Here is a 24,777-nt window from a genome sequence, read left to right on the forward strand (position 1 = left end):
ATACTACACTTTATCGTGCAGTTACTGTTAATACTTCATTTAGAGAATTAACATTGCTTATATATATATATATATATATACACACATTATTTTTCTTTTCTTACACATCTTTGTTTTATATTCATTTTAAAGAAAGCCGGATTTGTTGGAAGTAATCTTTCGGGTTACTTAAAAAAAAATATTAATAATATTAACAGGAAATCAAAACTAAAAATCAAACCGTAAGTATTATTCTTTCGAAGTATTTCTCTATATATTCTTAAGCTTATTCTTGTACGTGTATGTCTATGCTCGTTTTCGTCTATTTTACTATTTCTCTCTTCTTACTATCTCACTCAGTGTTTGCTTGTTTTGTTTTCATGTTCGTATTTGATATTCATGTTTTCTAACGTTGACACAACGCCTTAAACTATAGGGGAAAGGTCAGAGACAGTCGATTAAATCAAACATATGATTTAAGTGATATTTTAAAATATATTTTATAGAACCCTGTTGAGGGCTCCTCATTTCAGCAAGATTTAAAACCGAACGTAATTTGTGAATGATTTCTTAACGTAAGCACAACACCACAATTACGTGGCGGTGATTTGAAGAGTATAGCAACGAATAGTGTTTATTCTATCATCCGGGGGGTTGCTGGTGGGGGAAGAAATGATATAGTCGATCCCTGATAGAATAGGGACTAGGTACACGAGTGAGTCGTCTTTTTTTTTTTTTTTTCTTTTTTTTACCATTCCAATAGCCTTTCGTAACTGATGTAATCACAAGAACTATACCTGGCATATTCTATCGATCATAGGTTTACATAGTTCCTATGTATGTTGCATCGTTCATGAATTTTCCAAATACCTTAGTAAGACGAGTAAAAATGAAGTGGTTCCTACTGGGCTTTGAAACCGGTTCGCAGTCACACGACCGGCAGTTTTGAGGTTGGGGAGGGGTGGATGCTAGTCGATTCCTTCGATCTCAGGTCTTGACCATTTTTTCTTTTTTTTTTTTTTCTCTTTTATTGATTCCGAAAGGATGAAAGTTAAAGTTGGCTTCGACAGAATTTGAACCAAAAATGTAAAGAATCGGAAGATGTACCTTAAAAGAAAATTTCGACGCTCTAACGATTCTGCCAGTTTGCTGATAATGATAGTTCCTGGTTTAGTTGTAAGGCCAGTAATTTTGATGGAGGAAACCAGTTGAGTATATTGACCCCATAATTAACTGGTACTTTATTTTATCAATTCCGAAAGAATAAAAGGCAAAGCTGACCTCTTGACTTTAGTGCGATTTGAACCCAGAATACAAAGAGCCGGAATAAATACTGCATGACATTTTGGTCGATGCGCTAACAATTCTGCTAATCCACCGCCCCATTTATAAATGTTTATGTTTCTAATTTAGGCACAAGGTAACATAATTTAGGGGTAGGGTTAGTTTATACCACAGATCCCAGTACTTGCCTAGTGGGTTTTTTTTATCGACCCCCGAAAGAATGAAAAGTAAAATTGGCCTCGGTGCGATTTCAACTCAGAACGTAAAATGCCGGAACAAATTTTTGCGTAGCATTTTATCCAATGTTCTAATTATTTGTCGAGTCACCAATCTGAAGGCAAAAGAAAATAGTTACCTCCAGCATAGGTAGACTTGTTACAAATTTTAGAGGTGGGTGTTGCCCATCATGTCGACCCTAGAATTTTGACGGGTATTCATTTTATTAACCCTCGGAGAGATGAAAGTCGAAGTGGACCCTGGTGGGGTTTCCAACGCAGACGCAAAAGAGACGGAATTAAACATTGCAAGGTATTTTCTCCTATTATAATTATAATAATCCTTTCTACTGTAGGCACAAAACCTGAAATTTTGAAAGAGGGGGTAAGTCGATCACATTGACCCCAGTACTTGACTAGTACTTAATTCATCGACCCCGAAAGGGTGAAAGGTGAAGTCGACCTCGGTGGAATTTGAATTCATAACGTACAGACAGACGAAATGCCGCTAAGCATTTTCCCCGGCGTGGTAACGATTCTGCCAGCTCGCCGCCTTTATAATAATAATAATAATAATACTAAAACTACGTTCCTGAATGTCCTTGTGGTACGGGTGATGGCAGTGGGGATGGCAGCCAAATGAAGCCGCGTAATGCTTCTAACCGGATATCGAAACAGTACTACTGGTTTTGATTTGCTGAAAAATTGGCTGGCATCGTGTCAGGCGATCACATACTAGAACAAAAGAAAGAAGGAACGACGAATACATACAAACTAGAAAGTTCACAAGGTGGGTGCTTTAGCCACCCGGTTGGTATGTATGAAATGTTATGAATGTGCCGAATCATTCCGAAATTTATCTCTCGATAAATATTGTTTATGGCCGGCACGACTGTTATAGTGGTGAAGGTGGTGGTGGTGGTAGTAGTAGTAGTTTTAACAGAAAAAACTACACCGAGGAATAATACACACTAAATCATAAGGTAACCGGTCTTTATGAATGAATATGACGTAATACGAGAGACGCCACTCGTTCGTTACTACTACTACTACTACTACTACTACTACTCTCTCGTCCACATTACTCTCTCGCTTTCTGTCTCTCTTTCCTATCCCATGGAGAAATTGTAATTTTCTACATACGACCATTATCGCACTGTCTTCTCCACGTTCCACACATTTTCAACGTGAAGGCGACAGAATTTCATTCTGAACTAATCAGCTGGCATTCGCACACACGCATACTCACACACGTGCGCGCATGTACGCGGACACACACACACACACGTATAGAGTTTAGTTCGTGGAAAGACAACACACGTGATCTTTTTTTAGGGGTGCTTCCGAGAGTGGAGGAGGAGAGGTTGAGAAGACCTCCACTACTCACTGGTTACAGCAGCAGGGAGCGAAAGCGTCGAGTTATTCTCAGACTGGAGGCCGGCTCTGAATGTTTGTAACAGAGTAGACTCCACTTAAGTTACTCGAGAAAGCCGGATGATGAAGTGAAACTGGTTGTTGGATCAAGTACACACACATACACGCACGTGATCCCTTTACTCCCGTGATCCCTTTACTCTTTGGAGTCGTAGAGGCATCCTCGTGACTTACAGTGTGTCTTAGGCATTTTTAGACCCGGTGGTGTCTATTATTTTCCAGGACTGATCCCAGGCGATTTCTGAAAGAAAGAAAAGAATCACCTTCAGTCAGGGTGTGAAATCTTATTTATTGATCCCGAAAGGATGAAAGGCAATACTGACATCGGTGGAATTTGAACTCAGAACGTAAAGAGACGGAAGAAATACCGCAAAGCAACCTATTCAACACTTTAACGACTCTGTCAACTCAACTTCCTTGACCCGCATCTATGTACGTCTTCGAAAGATTTTAAAGAATATGTTTAATAACCTTATAAAACATGATAACCACCTGTGGAATATCACACTTCCAGTTATTCTGTGTATTTAGTAACAAGGTTGGGGAATAAATTAACCTGTCTATCAGCTATCCATGGAACGATTTGAACTTAGCTCTTCAAGGTATCGAAGAGTTTTTTTTTTCTTTTCTTTCTCCATTTTTTTTTTGTCTTTCCTTTTTTTCTGTCTCCTTTTTTTTTTCCTTGTCACTATTACAGTTTCTTTCTACTTACAGCTGAATTGTATTCCCAGTGGTAACTATTTGTTATTACGTGAACTGGGCTGTCGAAGGTTTTAAGTGTTTGCCAGTCAGCTGCGACGCGAACAATAATAACAATCCTTTGTACTAAAGGCACACGGCGTGAAATGGCGGTGGGGAGGGAGAAGTCGATTTTATCGATCCCAGTGCGAAGCTGGTACTTAATTTATCGATTCCCGAAAGGATGAAGAGCAAAGTCGACCTCGGCAGCATTTTGAACTCAGAACGTAAAGACGAACGAAATGCCGCTAAGCATTTTGTCCGGCGTGTTAACGATTCCACCAGCTCGCCGCCTTCGTAATTAATAGTAATGCTAAACTTGAACATTTTACTCTATTAACCACGAAAAAAAAAAAGAAAAAAAAGCCGGTGGTATTCATGAATTAATAACTGATTCAGCTGATTCAGTAACTGATTATGGATAGGCCATGGTTTATATTTACAACTTTTCAACTACGTGAGGGTAGTGTGTGTGTCTTGTATGTATGTATGTATGTATATATATATATATATATATATATATATATATATATAGTAGTGTGTGTGTGTCTATATATACATATAGCTGTGTGCGTATGTTTATACACGATTAATTTTGAGGACGAAATGTGATAAAGAAACGCCATACCGTTTGGACAGCGAGGGAATTCCACCGCTGTTATAAATATAACGTTATGATGTCAGAGCCGAGTAAGACGCGGGGGGTAGCCCACGATAGTAAACTATGATGGAGCTTACCAAATAAAACCAGTTAAACTACACAACCTGGTTGGCATTGGTCGACACAGAGCTGCTGGCGTAGTACTTTACAATCTACATGATGTTGTAGCAAACACTTAGCGAAAGTCCAACGTGGGTATCTGACTGACGGCAGTTTTCATTGACATACGGAGATGATGCAGTATCTTTTTTTCTTTTCTTTCCTAAACAGCATTTCTCTTTATGTTACGATGGCCTCCAAACAAATAACAGGTGAGGTGTTTTTATCTTTTATTATATAACAATATTTTTCAGCGTACGAATATTCTTTAATCGGTGACACAATCTTATATCACGCTGTACAGACTTTTTACCTTGTTTTTTTAACTATTTTCAAAAGTCCCTTTTCGAAGGCTATAGTTCATTTTTATATTTTCCATATATTTTTCTCTAATACTTTTTCTTTTCTCTCATCCTCTTCAAATCTACTCTTGATTGACTCTATCTAGAACTGTTACATAATGTGATTATATAAGAAAAACGCAGGTAGGAAATTTTCCAGTTCGTTTATTATCGTTAGTACAGTTCACTCCATACCGTTACATTAAATTTATTTAAAATGCTTTCGTCCGTTGTTTAAGTTTTAGTTGTCTTCAAAAGAAAAAAAAAAAATTGGCGAGAACTAAGTGTGTGTATTTGTAACATATTTGATACTACACGTGTTCTAAAAAAATATCTAAATATTTTTAGTAGCTTAGAAAAGAACGAAAGTGTGTAAAATAACCGAACACATGTGTTTTGCCGTTTTGAATGTAATTTCGTTAAACCTATAAATTCATCACTCGTTTTTAAAATCTACAGCTGATATAAACAGCAGGTTAAAGTGCCGTTTTTGCTCATCTTTTGATAAATATATAATACTATTGAGTATTTAAGGAAGTTTAATTGTTATTTTGGACTGTTAGGGAAAGCCTTTTAGAATTATATCTTGGAGTATCGCTAAGATATAGAACTTAACTGAATTAAGATACAGTTTGCTACTATCAATAAATTGTTATGTATCAGTAAATACAACTGGAAAATAGAAAATACGGGTGGCAGATATAAGAAATTTCCTTAAATATTAGAAGAAAAAAAAATCCCCTCTAACTTAGAAACGATTGGAAGTTGGTATTCAGAGTTCTGACAATCAACAATCTAAAATATCGTCTGGAAGATAAAACACTTAAGTTTATTTTTAATCCCATAAAACGTACGGAATCAGTTGCGATTGTCGACACATGTTTTAGAAAACAAATTCAAAGAAACTCTTATTTCATTTAACTGCAAATATTTTCACACTCAATTTTAAATAATTTGATATTTACATCTAATATATATATATATATATATATATATATATATATATATATATGAATTCTGTTTATATTATTAACGTATAAGTAGTGGGGGATCGCTTTTTAAGTGAAGAACCAACCGTTTGGTTGTCATTAGTAGCAGAAATTCTGATGCAACTCTCGTCTCCCATTAGAACATCACATGATTCGATCCTGCTTATTGTAAAAGAAGAATACGGCTTCATTACAAGATATTCGCCAGAGTTATTGTCAACATTTTAACTTGTGATATCCGATTAGATTTGATATAATGGTATTTGCTTTTGTGTGTGTGTGTGTGAATGTTTGAATTATGTGGGCGAGCAGGGTGACTTAGCGCGTATCTAGAGAAGTAAAGTAGTGTGTTATTGATAGCGGAGTAGTATTTGAACTTTACCTCAAATATTTATGTGGGTGTTAAATGGGTGTGTTTTGTGTAACAACTACACAACGAATACGTGTGGGAGTTATACTGAAAGATAAAGATCGGGGTGGAAGGGAAGGGAGGGGGAAACATCTACTCTACCGCCAACTTCGCCAAGCCCTTTTTTTTCTTTTCAAACAATGCTGTGAGCGAGGGAAACAATTCGACGACTCCTCAATATGTATGTGTATGTATAAGCATAATGTGATCAGCGAATCGTCTTGCGTAATAGTTATAAATCTAACATTTTAAAATATATACACGTTATAAAAGTACTTAGAAGAACATTAAAAACGTCCAGGTAGATTTAAAAGGTTCTATTTTCTGATATCCACAGTTTGACGGAGCTTTGGAATAAACTCGAAGTCCCGTGCCTCTTGGGAAAGGGAAAAAGTAGTTTTTACTTCAGATTTTTTTAAATTCCTGTGTTTCAATGGCAGTTACGAGTGTGGTAAATATTTTTCCAAAAATTTCGTTCAATTTATTTATTTGTTTTTACATTGTTGCTCCCCATCCCATCTTTACCATTTCCTTTCTTCATGAGGTATGGGACTTCGAAGGACAGTTATTCCAAAACTCCGTCCGATGTTTGGTAAAACGATTAAATTCGAGTCCATTCAACACCGACCGAAAGAGCTGCTATTGAGTTACTCAACGTGCTAGAAATAGCAGCTAAATCTCCCTCAAGTTTCATTTTAATTTAAAGAAAGACTATTCATAGTCGTTGATATATAATGACTATATAGTGAATATAGTTAATTATATATAAACAAAACCCGATCTGGGCTGACTTGGGTACAGACAACAAGCAACATCAATAAAGTCGATCCAAGTTTCAATCTCCGATAACATCATAACACTCTCGAAAAGGGATGAATGTCATAGAATCACATTTCTTTCTTCTGCTAAATATCTTTAGCTTTGTGCTTACCCTGTTCTTTATTTATTCCTCTGTCTATCCTTATCAAACAAACTTAACCAGTCGTTCTAATTGCGACCATCCCATCTTAAACTTTTTTCTATCAGAGTGTAGGATGTGATTTAAATGAGATTTGACTCCCATTTCTAGCAGGTCCCCTGATCCTTTGTTGACTTCACATTTGTTATCTAAGAGTTAGTTATTCGTACTTTGAATAGGCAGAGGGCCAGACATTTATAGGAAAAGGGATTACTAATCGAATGGCACTCAATTGATGAAAGCCCCATTCTGGAGAGATGAGAGTTAAAGCTGAAACATACTGTCCTTAGAATTATGGCTTCAAATTTTGATACAAGACCAGTAACTAGGGGTGGGGAGGGTGTTAGTCGATTACATAGATTCCAGTATTTGACGGGTACTTTCTTTTATCGATCTCGAAAGGAAGAAAATGGTAGTATTTGAACTGAGAACATAAAGCGCTCGAAGAAATGCCGCTAAGCATTTTGTCCGACGAGCCAACTAATAACGTCCCTATTCAATGGGTATTTAAAGTACCCGAATCATATTTTGTTAGTCTGTATATATTGGAGAGTCTTGCTCGACGACCGGCTCAAAGCAGTAGCTTAATCCCCCTCAAATGGAACTCGAGTTTTAAGCAAGAGTACCTTTAATTCTTTATTGCCCACAGGGGGGGGGGGGCTAAACATAGAGGGGACAAACAAGGACAGACAAAGGGATTAAGTCGATTACATCGACCCCAGTGCGTTACTGGTACTTATTTAATCGACCATGATGGAATTTGAACTCGGAGTGTATAAAGACAGACGAAATACTGCTAAGCATTTCGCCCGGCGTTGCGAACGATTCTGCCAGCTCGCCGCACTTAAACAAGAGTATATTGGCTAATTTAAGATTAGATACCGCCAATTTTTTTTTTTAAGGTACAGATCATAAGTTTGTCCTGTCAAAGTTGACCAAGGGCTAAAGAACCTAGCCTCGCTCAACTTTTTAGTAAGAAATCTTACATTTACTTTATTAATCGTTAAGGAATAAGAATTACTGGTTTTCATCTTTTGAAAAAGTACAACGTCAGGTTCTGTAGAATATGAATGCTGTCCCTTATAATGGATTCTACTGATATTAATTAGTAATCGAAGTAGAAAGGGGTTAACTGAAGTTAAGGCGTTTTAACCCAATTATTTTACACACACACACACACACACACACGCACGCACGCGCGCGCGCGCGCACATATGCATGCATATATATTCCTTTTCTTTGTTTCTTTCTCTTGGTCTTTATCTTTCTCTCTTTGTTACTTTTTTCTTTCTTTGTCTTTCACTTTTTTTTCGTTTACTTACTTTCTTTCTCTTGTTTCTCATTCTCTCCTTCCTTTCTTTCTCTCACTCTTTCTCTCTCTCTTACCGACTTCCTTCTTTACATTACATCTTCAAAAGCTTTAATCTTACTTTTCTATCATAAATTTCATTCCATTCTGAAAGAATTTTCTTTCAAACCAATTTTAAACTTGAATTGTTCAAACGTACGTAAAAACCAACTTGAAGCTGATCATTCACTGATATAAATATACGTTAACTTTAAACAAAAGCTGATTGATAAATTCCTTGTTGTATTCAGTTAGCGAACAGCTGGTGCAGGGTCACGTTTACTTGGTTTTCAGTCTATCGTGTTTATGTTAATCGTTATTGAGTGCCGATGTCGGTTCCCTTTCATGTGTTTTCAAATCAGGTCGTAACAATTATTCTATCTATTCATTGCTCAAAATTGCAATCCAATCGTTGTTAAACGGCGTGAAGAAAACGCAACAGAACAAAGGTCCTCCTTCAATTTCGACGATGAGCTTTCAGTTGTTCGATAAGTTATTTCAACGTCGTACATGTTAAATGGTCGAATACGTAACGGATTCTTTTTCTTTAATCTAAGAAAGTCCCAAACAAAGCCAGGCGCCACTTAGTGCAAAGGACTATGAAGGAGAAATTTTGACGAAAGGAAAGAATTTTATCCAACAAAAATGCGTACCTTTAATGTATTTCCTAGCACGAATCGGCCTGACACAATATATAACGAGACTGGACCTTTGCTATGCCGGTACAATCCATCTAACGGGCTTCTACACAGTTTCCGCCCATCTAATTGCTCTTTTTCACAAGGCATGAGTGGATCCGAGGGATAAAGACTGCACGTACTAGGATCGAAGCTAAGATTTTGTGATTCTAAAGTAACCTTCACTAAGCTATGTCTGTGCCTACATACAGCGGGTATGGCCATGACAAAACAGACTCGCTGCTTTAGGGGATCTGATCAAGTGAGGTACCTCATTGTGTTCAAGCCTTGCTGGAATCGACTTTTTCTTATATATTTTTCTTCCTTTGTAGACGATAAAGATACCAATATTTTAACTATTCAAACGACAATATTTTCATACCTTTTGTTCCTAAGATCTAATCACTATTCTGCTTTTCTCTGCTGCCGACCAAAGCATAATCGAAAGAAATCAATATATAGAAAACTTCGATTGGTTGCGTTCGATTTGGGCGGGGTTTGCCGCCCGTTGTGCGTTCGATTTGGGCGAGGTTTGCCGCCCGGCGAGCGTCCATTTAAGGCGAGATTAGCCGCCCAACAATTTCAATTCCCGATTGAAGCTACTCCGCCCCAGTTTTATTACCAATACCCTCAGGAAATTCGTGGATATCGCAAGTTTTCATTTCCCTTTCTCTTAAAATACAGAAACCTCCACTAACATAAAACTTAAGAAACCAATAATTTATATTCTGTTGTTAAAGTAGGAATTGCCTTGTGTAGGTTTTGGAACTGATTTCGCTCTAACAAATAATTCACACTGAGGGACAGTACTTCATTCCAGGTTCTGTAGTTTTTTTCTTTACTTTTATTTCAGTTTATGATGTAATTTTTTTACCAGTGTTACTTTAGCGTGCGGTCTACCGCAGTATCCATAGTCTATACACTGTGAAATGTCCTGATCTGGGTTAGGGTTAAACTGTACGCTAAAGTGTAAATGTCCGGTCTGTAACCGTTAAGCATAAGAGACATCGATGGAATTTCTATGTGATCGCTAAATCTGCTAGAAATAGCAGCGTGTCAAACCAGACTATTGATAAAACCAAAGGGATAATAGTTTGGGGGTACGCTTTTGCTGGCAAAAAAACAAAACAAGACAGGATGGTCATGGTTTGTTTGTTTTTTTTTATTATAAGACTGCTCGATCAAGGATATGTAGGGATGATGGTGGTCGTGGTGGTTGATCTGCCAGTCGAACAAAGGAAAGTGTTTTTCATTGACGCTATCTGTTGATCGCAACTTCTGACAGAAGTGTCACCGTTTTTCGGTAACCGGGCGAGATTTGAACTCAGAATGCATAGTGCTGAAATAAATACAAGGTATTCGATCTAACGCACTAACGTCCACTGCCTTCGATTGAGATGGGGTTAATTATCCCAGAAAACTACGTTTTACTGATGAGGTTTGATAATACTGAAACTTACTCGGAGCTGTCACCACATTGCCAAGAATCAGATTTGCACGACGTCCAATTTAAAAAAAAAAAAACTTAAATGGAGTTGTCGCCCTTGACCAGAAATAATACTTCAGATATTTTTTCTCTCTCCTCACTTCGGATCTAATTTTTAATTAGAATTTCTAGGTTCTCTGCACTCGGATACCTATAACTTCGTGATTGTTTAGTAGGAGATTTAGAAATAAACGAGCCAATGGGGGAGAGATCTCTATCCGGTTGCTCAACCTGCTAGAATTAACAGGCAAATTTAAATTTTAGTTTGCTATCAGATTACGAAGTAGGAAGAGCACGTTGGATGCCGTCCTAGTTACATTTTAAAGGCGGTGAATTGGCAGAGACGTTAGAGCTGGATACACTGTCCCACGACATTGCTTTGAATTGAAATTCAGCCCAGGTCAACTTAGCCTTTCATCTTTTCGAGGTTGGATGCTTGGTGACATTTGTTCCGGCTTTTCTGGCTTCTGAGTTCAAATCTCACCCTTTCACCGAAAAACAGTGACACTTCTGTCCAGGGTTGCGACCAACAAATAGTATTAGCAATTTGGAGTAAAACAGCGAGCCGGTAGAATCGTTAGCGCGCCGGGCAAAACGCTTAACGGCATTTCGTCCGTCTTTACGTTCTGAGTTCAAAACGCTGCCGAGGTCGACTTTGCTTTTCATCCTTTCGCGGGGGGGGGGGGGTCGATTAAATTAAGTACCAATTTCGCACAGGAGTCAATATAATCGACTTAGTCGCTCCCCTGAAATTGCTGGCCTTGTGCCAATTTTGAAACCAATTCGGAGTAGTGAGTGGTGGCTCCCTTGATTCGATCTGAAGACCGACTGCCTCCACTTGGTCCTCTGCTGACTGGAAACCGAAGGGTTTCGGCTAAAACAGGTTTGATCCAGAATTTCTTCAACCAGCTTGACTCTGGTTTAATGATTAATAGTAACCGAAGAATCAAATGTCTTTAACCCCAGATGCAGTAAAACATCTACCCCTAACTTCTAAGCCAATAGTTTAATATCTCGGCCATTTGTATCTGTGTGTGCGTGATTGATTGATTTTTACGCAAATATATATATATATCTTTATTAGTCTTTGAAGCAATGGAAACCAGATGTCATCGGCCCTGATGTGATCTTTAATTCATAAATAATTTAATTGCAAACTATTCAGTGTGATGGCAAATGGTAAACACTCTTACGAACAACAATCACAACAACAGCTAGATATGGAACAATTATAGTTCTCCTCTTTGCCCCACTGTCAACAAATTATGTTAATTACTAGTGACTGAACTCACTCCAGTGTGTCTCCATTGACTCCGTTGTTGGACAAATGAACAGATGATATTCTACTACTGCTATTACTGCTACTACTATTACAACAACCACTATTACTACTGCTACTTCTACTATTGCTACTACTACTATCATCGCTACTACTACTTCTGCTCTATCTATCCATGCTAGTGCTACTAGTTCTGCTACTGCTGTGGCTACTGCTGCCGCTATGAGTAGTTGTACATTAAGGTGGTCGAGTGGCAGAAACGGTAATGCAACGGACGGAATACATCAAGTGTTCAATACTTGCATTCTTGCAATACAAGTTCAAATATTACCTAAGTTTACGTATCATCTCTCTGTAGCCATTAAAATTGGGTTTTTTTTTTCCTTATCAAGTTCGCAAAATGATTGTGGGGTTGATAAAGGATTCGTGCGGATAACAGTGGAAGTGCTCCTTTCTTGAATATAATCGGTACCGAGAAAAAAAAAGAGAGATTGTTGGAAAGAATTTTATCCCAGTTTTTGAGTAATATTTTATAAACCTCGAAAAATAAAAAATGAAAAGTAATGTATGGGGTTTGAACTCGGAGCACAGCAATCCCAAACCAATACTGCAGCGTATTTTGTCCGATAATCTAACAACTCTGTTTCTTGCCTTGCCAGAAAAATGATAGTACCAGTGATGTACTGAGGTAGATTCATTTAGCAACACTTGTCCTTTGTGGCTTGTTTTACGAAAATATCTTGGCAGAATTTTGGAATAACTGCCTTCGAAGTCCCATACCTCAGAAGTAGTTTTCTTAAATATTTCTGTATTTCATCCTATATCAATAATACATTGTAAGGCGACACTGGAGGGGCCGCTGAAGGTAGATATATGTTGTATCACTATTACACTTTAGTGCTTCATTTTATAATAGTGGACATTGGTATGTGACTGCAATTAATAGCGACTATCATGAAATGATAGGTGGTCTAATGATCAGGGTCGTGGGTTCGATTTCCGAGCCAGGCTATTACCATGTGCCATTGAGCAAGACGCATCATTTCACGTTGTTTCAATCTATTCAGCCGAAAATGACTACCAGCCGACTGTTGGTACAGTCTTCTCTCCCTTCAACTATTGCATCCTCGATATTTCGCTGGGTCAAGCAAAGAGGCCAAGAGGGTGTCTATGTCTACTCGCAACTATACGGGCACCTAAAACAATTAGCGAAAGTATGGAACAATCCACCAGTTCATACATGCTTGAGAGTAAAGGCTAACCTTTTTTTTCATTTTATAGTTAGACTTGATGTTAAGGTTTTCGAATATACTCGAAATCTGAGATATTCTTCCTTGTGAAAACCAACAGGCTCGAGCCAACGAGGAAACCCCTAAACAGGTTGTACGATTCGGTAAAATAGCAGCTAAATTTCTCTTAAAATACCCTTTTAACGTAAAGGATGCTTTGAAAAAAATTAAAAGAAAAAACGTGATGTTCCTTGTTGCGCCGACGTTTATAATAGGTTCTGCGAACCGGGGTTGACCTAGGGCTAAACAGCAACACTAGTGAGATGGAATCCGTTTGGCGAATGATTGCATTCATTTGGCTACATGTCTGTTTGGTTATCCACTTTAATCCATTTTCTTAATTGTAATTGGTGTTTTCAAATGAATGCTGTTATGCATTCATTCTAAGTTCCAAGATTTCGATTTGATTGCCATCTTGTTGCAAATACCCCTTGCGTAAGATCTGGATTTGACAACATTCATATTCTATCGAGGTTTCGGATTAGGAGCCCATTGTCTCGTAGCAAAGTTCTGAAAAATGTCCGTTGTATGAAACACAAATACTTAAAACATTAGGAAAAAAAAATAAATACCCTTTTTCTTTCTCATGATGTATGAAGCTTTTAACTTGAAATATACCCCCCACCCTTTTTTTTTTTACTTCAAACAAAAAAAAAAAGAAGAAAAAATTCGACGTCTTGAATTGTTGATTTCAAAGTTAAACCTTTTCACGTATCCCATTGATCAATAGCAATTAAAGGTTCCCTTTGGGATCTCAACATGCAAAAAAGTAAAATAAAATAAAAACCTCCCTGCATTTTATAGGTTGACTAATTTTTCAACAATAAATGTACAATATGCACAGCTCCAAACAATAATGGTAACTGAAGTAAATCAGTAAGATATTAGCAGCATGAAGATACCATTCCTACTTTCTTAATTTTATTAGTGCCACATCAAGGGTCGTGTAAAATATGGGAAGTTTCTTTGCCGCATACTTTATGTTACAGATTTCATTGCGTACAGAGAAACAAAATTTTGTGATGATAATTAATGTTGTGTTTATGACAAATTAGGCCCATTCAAATAGAATTTTTTTCTTTCATAAAATAAATACTAAAAAGTAATTTCTCCCCAGTTAGGTTTGGTTTGGCGCTTAAATAAATAACATACGGCATTGTGAGTGTATGTATTTAATAAGGCCCTCCTCTTTCGGTGACACCTGTTCTTTTGTCAGGTCTCGGTTCAGATGTCAAGAGGTGCAATGTGGGGTAATGCTCTAGTTGTAGCTGTCACAATTCATCATTGGCTGTCGTTAAGTACAATGATGTATAATGAGACCTGACAAGCTATGCCGTGTGTGTGTGTGTGTGTGTGATTAATGACATAATATGGATAGTTTATGGATAATCTATTACATATACAAAACACGGATACCGATATACCTGTGTGTTAGTTATTTCATGCAGTTGTGTAACATGTTTACTTCCTGTGGCATCAGCTAAAACCGGGAAAAATTTGGAAGCGAAAGGACCTCTGTGATGAGGTAGGACAGTCTCTGCAAAGATCCAGTACATAAAAGCAATTAGCGTGTGACTATTTTACCATATTTCTTAGTTATATATATATTCTTTTCTTATAATGGACATTCTTTACTTGACATATTGTCAATTTTCTCTTGGACTAGCGATATCGGAGACAAAGAAAAGAAAAAAAAGGCCCTACTGTTTGTGAGATTTGCTCTCGGTTTCGGGAAGGATGCGATGAAATTTAATCCGTTCCTTTATTTTTTGACCCCATTTCAGTCCTGATCGAATAGGCCTATGATTTAAAAAAAACAAAAAAAAAACGTGACCATCTCTTTTTTCTTTTTTATTATGTCTAGTGTTCTCCAGACTGCATTATCCAAAGTGTTCTTTGTTCAGGCGGTTAGATGTGGTTTGAAGGAGATCTGGCTGTCATTTTTAGCAGGTTGTGCAGCCACGTATAGGCTTTATTGTTGGTTTCACTTATTTTCTTTCTGTCCAGTTTTTCTGTGTTTAATCCTTTTAAAGTTTCCTGTCAATGTTTATTCGGCAGACATATATAAATTTATGCATACTTTAAACGTGCCTAAAAATTTATCACGAAAGGAAATGGGATTGTGTGGTCGTCATTCCTATCTCAAAGACATAAGTAACATAAGGGAAGTAAACTAGCTTCGTAAGGCAATTAATTTCTGCTTGTGAATTAGGTTAATTGGGATTTTAATATTCATTACTCCCTTGAGGGGTCACTCCTGTACTTCGTGAATATTTCGTAGTCATTCATTTATAAACTATGTAAAAAGAACTATGAATACTTTTACACCGACAGAATCGTGAGAACGTCAAAACGAACAAAGAAAATTGTATCATTTTGTTCTGAGTTCAAATTCCATCTCGGTCGTCTTTACCTTTCATCCTTTCGGGGTCAATATCATCGACCAGTCCCCTCCCTCAAAATTTCAGACGTTGTGTCTATAGTAGAAAGGATTATTATTACTATTTCGTCCGTTTTTACGTTCTGAGTTCAAATTCCGCCGAGGTCGACTTTGCCTTTCATCCTTTCGGGGTTGATAAATTAAGTACTAGCTGCGTACTGGGGTCGATATAATCGACTGGCCCTCACCTCCCCCAAAATTTCTGGCCTTGTGCCTAGAGCAGAAAGGATTATTATTACTATTTCGTCCGTCTTTACGTTCTGAGTTCAAATTCCGCCGAGGTTGACGTTTTCCTTTGATCTTTTCGGGGTCGATAAATTAAGTACCAGTTGAGTACTGGGGTTAATGTAATCAACTTACTCCATCCTCCGAAATTGCTGGCCTTGAGCCAAGATTTGAAATCATTATTATTTACTGCGCCTTTACGTTCTGTGTTCAAATGTCTGAGGTCTATTTTGCCTTTCATTCTTTCGGGTTGATAAAATAAGTGCCAAGATTGATATAATCGACTACCCCTCCCCCTCAAAATTTTTTACCTTTCGTCTATAGTAGAAATAATTATTATAGTTGAAAAATTAAACATTCAAGAAGATAACTTTACTAGCTATATATTACGTAATATAAGCTACTGAATTATATTAAAAAGAAGTTAATTTCGATTGTTGAAAATCACCATTTTTATTTTAAAAACTGATTTTAGAAATTATTCTTCATTTGCGGCCGAAACGGTGATCCAGCTCCGAACAAAATGTTGCAGAATTTAGTTATACCACTTCACGTTCCAAATTCAAATCCCACCACTAGCGTAGGGGCAGTCCTCCCCTGGCAGCACTTTTGGGTCTACTCTAGGCAATGTTTTTTTTGTGGGGTCTGGGGAGACAAACGGAAGGGACGCCCCAGGCGGCACACACTCTAGCTATGCTTAGTGAATCCCACTAGCTTTGTCTTCAACTTACCCTAACATCACCTACTTCCCACTTGATACATTAAATAGCCGTCAAACACTCGGATTTAAGTCGATTATTCTGAGCTAATTAAATGCTTAGTTTAGAAATAATCATTTAGATAAAGGGTAGTGATGAGGCAGGCAATGATAGTTAAGGGTCAAAATATCTATGTATAAAGGACGTACCTTCTGACTTTACCTGGGTGGGCTTTGCTACTATTTCCTCTGTGACTGCTAAAATAAGTATCAGTTATGTATCATACTCATCCCTAGTCTTGGCTATGAGCCTTTGACGAGGGTTTATAAGAGGGCTTGCTCAACCGGGGCTCGCAAAAACCCTGTAACTATTTGCCTGACCTCTGCCTAAAATCTCATTGCCCCTTCAGTTTTTGAAAGTTCTTCACCTTCCGGGACCCGAAAGCATTTTCATTCTGCTTAGCCAATTTTCTCTCGAGTGCCCTTTCTTTCTGACACTGCAAATGTTATTCGGCGCCCACTACTCGGAAAAGAAGACAATTCTTCTTTTCTATTCTAGTGAGACCACCTTTATTCTCCTTTGAGTATTATTATTGCATCGTAACTTTCAAGTGTTAGTAGTACATAAAAGGAGGGTCAGGTGGCGGAGCCTTCCTTTTGGGCAAGGGTTTCTGAAATGTGTGTGTGTGATGCTGGCTATTTTTGACGTGGGCGAAACGTCCTATCAGTCTATTAAGTTACAGGCTAGAACTGACAGAAAATATTTGTCTTATGTTTAGAGCAGTCCTATTTTGGTATGCATCCATCTACTCTGTATGGTCATGTATTTTTCTTTTCGTAAGTATCTATTTACATTTTTGTATAAAACCATATTTTTCATAATTTCATTTAAAAAACCACTGAGCACTCCTTTTTCCTGTTTTTTTTAAACATCCTTTATTTATTTATTTATTTATTTATTTATTTTTGGTTCCCTTGTGGCAAAGAAAGAAATTATTGCTTGTTATTAGTCATTTGAAGCACGCAAGTCTTGCGACAAAGAAATTAAAAGCTGACATTACTCAGAACGAAATGGTTAATCGTCATCACATTATTAGCCAATGAGGTTGATGTATTCTTGGCGGTAAATACTAACAATAAATTAATAATTGCACAGACAAAAACTAATGGCTTCTAACAAGAAAACACTTAAGAAATAAACAAAGGAAACTAACTAAATAAATAAATGTATGAAAGCAATTTATTGATATTTAGGATTGAGTAGGTATGTTAGGTTGAATAAATACACACACACACACGTCTCACAATACCAACTTTTGCCTATGACTGCACATAGAAGTATAACATCGAATATATTTTATGAATGTAAACTGTATTTTACAGGAATGTTTTATATAAATCTATGCACGCTTTAAACGACGAATTTATAGATAATTTCTATTCTATTCTGTTATGCATGGTCGATACACATTTTGGAAATTTTTTCCTAATGGCATGTAATGGAAATTTCATTTTCTTTTCTATAAAAAAAAAAGAGAAAAAAGAAATACTAAGACAAACTGATGCGACTGCTGTTAGTTGATAAAAGATGTTTGATTACTTTTTGATTTTCTAAGTCTTATGTTTTGTTAGAAGACATTCTTCGTTATCTCAAAATCCGAATAAGGGTGTAGTGGTGGCCTTGTATCATTTCAAAATGTAAATGACTTTGATTGTTTGTATCCGTGCTACTAATTATATATGCATGCACACATAATATGCTTGCACATGCATATATAATATGCATGCGCACACATAATTATGGGTGGTTATATCCTATGCATGACATTGTTTTAAATGTATGTTATAAAAAAGTGTTTATTTATATATATATATATATATATATATATCGTATAAGTACACATTTGTCTACACACATGTATGTATGTACATGCGTATGCTTGCATTGTATGTTTAAGCTTGTCTTATTTTAAAACTAAATGTCTTTACAATTTTGTTTCAAAATTCAGAATTCTGCTTGTTTCCCTTAAAATATGGGCCTAAGCTAGTAAACTTGCAGTATTTCTTTTGATATTTTAAATTATATCATGGTAAAATAAACACTGCCTTCTAGACAGTTTTCTCCCAGTTTACCTTGTAGTCCAATATATATACATATATAGGACTACATTGTCCAATGTCGTCCTTTCCAAATTTGAGACGGTAGAATGTAAAATGAGGAAATTTAGCTGCTATTTAAAGAGGCTTGAGCGACTGCACAGAGGATTTCTGAGTTATATATTTAACCCTTGACTGACCCTTATCAGATTGACAAATCTATAAGACATACGAAGCCCCGCGGTCAGGAGCCCATGAAAAAGCAACTAGCTAAAAATAGTTGTCAAATTTCTCAAATCACACACCATCGTTCTTCAAAGAAGGAATAGAATAGAGAATGTAGTCTTAGATTACCTCACAAAAATGAGATAGTCATGGCTAAAAAATCTTTTGTCACAAGTCTGCTTGATCAGGGTTAATCTAAACATAACATCTTGCATTATCATCGTGTTTAAGACATGCATGATATGTCTGGATGAAATAAAACTGTTTCGTTTTACAATGAAAGGGCCTTGAGTTATAATATATTACGAGCACGTAGACCACAAGTTGGCTTTGATTAGATTCTCGATTTTGAGCTGTTTTATTTTGCTAACACTACTAATGCCTTTCTGAAAAATATGAATGTCACAACTAAAGCATTTTCTCTCCTCTCTTAGTCCTTCTTTCATATCTGTACAAATAACAATTATCTAATTATTGTTGGGTGGGTTTAGATCATGAGTTTATCTTCGAGAGAAGACCAGTGGTGTAGCAAGAACGAGCATCGAAGATGGTAGAAACATCTAGTCTAAAGTCACAACACTTGACTCGACGGAGCTCGTGCTGCTGTGTGGGAGTTTTGTCACCATCGGTGGGTAGTCCTAGGAAGCTCCTGTGTCGCAGTGGAAGGGGACGAAACACTACAGAGTTGCCCCGCAACCTGAAACCTCGACTCCAGCATTTGGAGATCGAATAGAGCAGCAATCTCAGTACACAAATGTTTACCTTATATTATTGTTCTGTGGTTCAGATCTTGAGCTCGTCTTTCTTAAGGCATTGCATCTTATCTTTGGGCAAGTCACATAAAACCATTTTGCATTAACACTTTTGATAACAATCCGCATGAAACTGTTCCTGTTTCAATGGAACAAAAATTTGTTTTCGAAATGTTTTTTATCTAAATTAAAACCTTTCAACATAATTCTAGGTAACGTTTTTCATATTTCGAACACTAAATTACTAATCGCAATTCTATTTTACTAAATCCCACCAAATTCTTGCTTATTTTCAAAATTAATTAAAAGTCGTAAATAATGTATTTCACTTACCCACTCCAAAATTAACATGACAAGGTTAATACATTTGTTAAACGTTATTACTGATATATATATATATATGTATGTATGTATGTATGTATGTATGTATGTATGTGTATATATATATATATATATATATATATATATATATATAAAATGCGAGCTAGCAGAATCGTTAGAGGGTCGGAAAAAAATGCTTTGTGGTATTTGTTCCGATGGTTTGTATTCTGAGTTCAAATCCGGGGTCGATGAAATAAAGAACAAGTCCAAAACTGGGGTTGATGGTGTCGACTAACCCGCCATCCTCAGAATTGATTGCCTTGTGCAAAAATCAGATATTATTACTGAAATAAATAGCGTGCCTCTTATAGCAAGATGAAAACTCTTTGTTAGTAGAACTGGCGAGACGTTTTCAGATAGCTACATATTACTCATATCGCTAATTAATTTGGAAAGAAAACATAAACGCCACAACTTCGCATTTCTCTTTCTCCTGGATGCTTCTGTCTATAAATCCATCGTTAATATTCTAAAGAAAGGCATATTCACCTTATATGAGCTGATTCCTGTTCTCACCTAACCTACTGCTTATATTCCTTAGTCCTGTGCCTCTATTTACTCAAACCGTTTGTATTCATGGGGAAGTTAATTTCATCTCATGGACTACCAGATTTTCGTAAACAATTCGAATTTTAAGAAACTTAATTCTCAAAATACAAAATAAGATTTAAATCTGTGAATTGCTTACTTTTCCCGCCTTATTTATTTTCTAATATTTATTTCTTTTCAAATTCCCTCGTTTACCATTTCGCCCTTGTCATTACTTAAGTCATTTGACATTAACTTCAGAACATGACCCTACTAACTTTAACTTCTGGGAGTGGTTTCGTAATTTCAACTATTGAAAGCCATAAAGGAATGTTTGAATGTGCAATTTTATTTACTTGTTTATTCATTTTTTTCCCCAATGTTTTAGAATTCAGCAACAAAATTTTGGTGCAAATGAAAAACAAACTGTCGGGTAGGCCTATTAAAGAATGCCAAGTTCACTCCATCCAACTCCCCCCCCCCCCATTTTCCTATTCACTGTAGTTACTGGATAGAAGCTGTGACTGTCTTCGGAAACTTCCTACCAGTTTTTCAGGGTATCAGGCGGTTAAGCGATTTATCTGACTCTTATCTCACCCTCTCTCTTTTCCCTCTCCTTTCTCCTCCCTTCCCCTTTCTCATCATAATCCTAGCTTTTCTAAGATTTTGTTCCCACAAGAATTTGAGCTCATCGGTGCCAACTAGCAAAACACTCTTTACTTAGTGCTCCCACTGTTTAACTATTCCCAGTGCTATCTAATTACAGTTGTGTAGCTGGAATCTTTAATTTAAGCTTTGCGGAGTGCAATATAACAGCTATGGTGGCAGGGTACGAATTATCCACCTTTCAGCTTTGTCCAAATTTGTTCTCGTCATCTTATTATTTTAATTGTAAGTATTGACGAGTTGATATCAATTTTAGCATCGATAAATATATAATTGAACAAGAAAGCCGACTTGCCAATTATAAATTTCTAAGTCTGTTTTTCGTTTTAACACCTCCCGACTCCTAGGCCTCTAGCCAGAAGGTAATTTATAATTTGTAGTTTCTTATTTTCCCCCTCTCTAATCTTGGAGGCTCCGCAATATCGTCATTGGTGTTGCCTTTCCTTCTCTGAATAAGCCACAGAAAAAAAGCCAACGCTGCAGTTTGTTTAGAAATAAAGATTTCTAATTAGAATCCAGTCTTGGATAGTGTACACATCTAGGAATACGACATTTGGTAACGGCTGGAAATCGAACCGGTAAATATACTAATTCATTGTTCAAATCCCACTGAAAATATCAGCGACTTTAGATTACGTACTGTGATTGAGGGAAAAGACCATATCCTGGTTGTGTGTATAGTAAACAATGATTTTGTAATGTGTATCTGTGACAAAGAAAAATTAGACTAGACAATTTATCGTATCTTAAAATCTGGAAGTTAGGCTCTGTACAATGTGACCTCCTGGCAACACAATTGTCAATAGCTTACATATATCCTGGTGTAAAAATAAGAGGCGACTGTGAATCTAGGCCACCATCGATAAAAATATTGAAGTGATTGTGATTTGAGTGTCTGGGACGTGTTTGACCTGGCGCCGCTTGTCTTTAAAGCAACTCAGTAGCTCATTCACAGAACAACTAGTGTGAACCATCCTTAGTCGTAATCATCCGGTGCCCCCCCCCCCTTTATCTCTCTTTCTCTCTCTCTCTATACCTCTATCTCTTTTGCTTTCTCTCTCTCTCTCTCTCTGATAGTTTGCTCAATGTAATGGAGTGAAATGTCTTATTTTTTTTTCTGTTTTAAACTGTATTTCAATTTAGTAACTCTTAAGATGGCAACTGGATTGAAAACGGAATATAAGTTTCGGTACTGGATCACGAATTTATCGCTAGACTTTGGTCGTCTTTTCCTTGACCGACGCTTACTTGAAGATACGGCTGTTGTTATCGTTGTTACGGGTTTTTATCAACTGCCCTATACCCCAGTCACTGAGTGATCATTACTATCAGTGACAAAGGTATAGAGGTAGTTGAATATTACCGACGTCAACGGAGATTATCGACCTCAAACCACCAATATCACCGGAGATTACCGATCTCAAACTACCAACGTCACCGGAAATTACCGATTTTACACCGTCATCAAGTGAACAAATTTCAAGAGGAAAATACTGTCGTTGTTCAAAATCGATCTTTGTATTATTTATTCATTATTTTTCTCCAATCAGTTATTGAACTTTATTCCAACAGTAGCAATGTCGGAAAATAGACATAATTAATTATCGATTCATTCCTAATTAAAAAAAAAAGAAAAGAAGAATCATAAAGACATAAAGATTGTGTATATTTTTACAGCAATATCTGGGTTACTCTTACTGTTTTTTCATTGTTTCATGGTGTAGAGGTGATATAGCGGCGGTGGACAACAATAATACATCTGGACAACAGTTTTTATTGTCCCATCTTTTCATAATTGTTCTAGCCACCCCGGGGGCCCCAGGTTCAGTTGTTTTTCTCCTCCTCCTCTTGTACTTTAGTCAAACTTATGCCATCACTTCTTACCATGTGGGGACGCGCGCGCACACTCAAACCTATACGTACACATTTTTCCCTCCCCGTCTCCTCTCCTCCTCTCCCCGTCTCCTCTACTCCTCTCCCCGTCTCCTCTCCCTCTCTCTCTTTCTGTCATCTCTCTCTTTCTGTCATCTCTCTCTCTCTTTTATATCTTTCCTTTTCTCTCCTATCTCCTCCTCTCTTTTCTGTTTCTCCTTTCTTCTCTCTCTCGCCTCTTTCTCTTCTCTTCTCTTTCTCTCTTCCTCTTCTTTCTCTCTTCCTCTTCTCTCTCCACTTTCTCTCTCTCCTCTCTCTCTTCCCTCTCCTCTTTCTCTCTACTCTCTCTCTCTCACTTCCGCACACAGCGTTGTCCTATATCAAGATACTGTCCTATATCAAGATACTGTCCATATGGGTGAGCACGCACATGCACGCATGCAGACACATACACACGCACATACACATCCTAGAAGACCATCCAGCTGATTGGTTTGTTCTCCTTTACCAATACCCTATCACCACTATTCTGCTGACGTGCTATTTTTCCCTCTCCCATCCTCTGTAATCCTAACCCTTTCTTTCCCATTACTTATCTTTCTCCCGTTAAGCACCTTTTTATATTCCAATTTCTATTTTTTTGTTAACCCTTCTTCTAGCATCTCTCTGTCCACCCCTCCTTTTCTCACTCTTTCTGCTCCTCTTCCTCGCTATTCCCATGCTTTTCTCTCTCTCTCTCTTTATTCTTCTTTCTCTCTTTGTCCAGCCGCCTTTTCTCTCACTCTACTCCTCTCTCTCTCTTCTCCCTTTCATATTTCCTATCATCTCTCTGTCTCTCTCCCTCTTTATTCTTCTTCCTCTCTCTCCTCACCCTCCTTCTGTCCCCCTACTCCTCACTCACTCACTCACTATCACCGACGCCATAATGGCTTTTCTCTGAAGTACCAAGCTATATACCAACTTTAAGAACGCCCACCCAACGCACCCATTTATCACTTCTCTGTCATTTGACATCCCATCTTAACCTTAATTTCCAAACTTCAACAAATCCTTCCTACCCACATTCGCAGTTTTCTTATTTGCTTATTCTCTCCCAGTCTGCAGAAGTTTAACATCAATTTTATCGACCACACCTGTCGCCTGCAAAGAGATCTAGTATTTATCTCCCCCTTCCATTCAAATGATAACGAACCTCATTATTGAAAGGACAGAACATCTCAAATGAAATTCTTGCCCTCCTAATTCACACAGCTACTTCGCTAGAACTTAAAATCTAGAAGTTTATTTCAACCTTTAACAATGCAACCATGATGTTCGCGGTAAGTTTTCTTTTTATTTATGAGATTATTGTTTTATTTCTTTCATATTTATTTTGTATGAAACATTGTTTTTCTAAATAATGGCTTTCAATAAAAACAAATATTCGAGTGAACTTCATTCCATTTATTTATTTATTCATTGCATCTTGACTTTATTTGAAACAATTTTACTTTTGGTTATGAAACATTTGGGATGGGTTTACATGAGTTTGCTCTTTCTTAGATACTTCGTCAGAGAATTCAAAAGCTTTCGTTTTACTGTTAATAATAAAAGAATTCCTTAAATTCAAGCACAGACTCGTTCAAATTCAACAGCCCTTCCTTTTACAGAAGAATCTTAAGACTTTGCTCTGATTTGTCCGTTATTAGAATCTTCGACAAAGCGGAAG

At 37.1% G+C, this 24,777-nt stretch overlaps 1 long non-coding RNA gene across 4 annotated transcripts; it reads left to right on the forward strand.

Annotated features, from left to right (window-relative positions):
- LOC149136732 (uncharacterized) lies at window positions 1-24,501 on the forward strand. Of its 4 annotated transcripts, none has more exons than XR_016241209.1 (3): window positions 1-221; window positions 3,627-4,622; window positions 22,341-24,501. It is a non-coding gene; the product is annotated as an uncharacterized LOC149136732 (long non-coding RNA). The 4 variants fall into 4 exon arrangements; XR_016241208.1 differs by lacking the exon at window positions 1-221 and adding an exon at window positions 17,328-17,385 and having other exon boundaries at window positions 3,112-4,622; XR_016241210.1 differs by lacking the exon at window positions 1-221 and adding an exon at window positions 3,112-3,514.
- The last annotated feature ends 276 nt before the right edge of the window (window positions 24,502-24,777 follow it).

Source organism: Octopus bimaculoides, chromosome 3 (genome assembly GCF_046866305.1).
Source record: "Octopus bimaculoides isolate indiv1 chromosome 3, ASM4686630v1, whole genome shotgun sequence".
Classification (NCBI taxonomy): domain Eukaryota; kingdom Metazoa; phylum Mollusca; class Cephalopoda; order Octopoda; family Octopodidae; genus Octopus; species Octopus bimaculoides.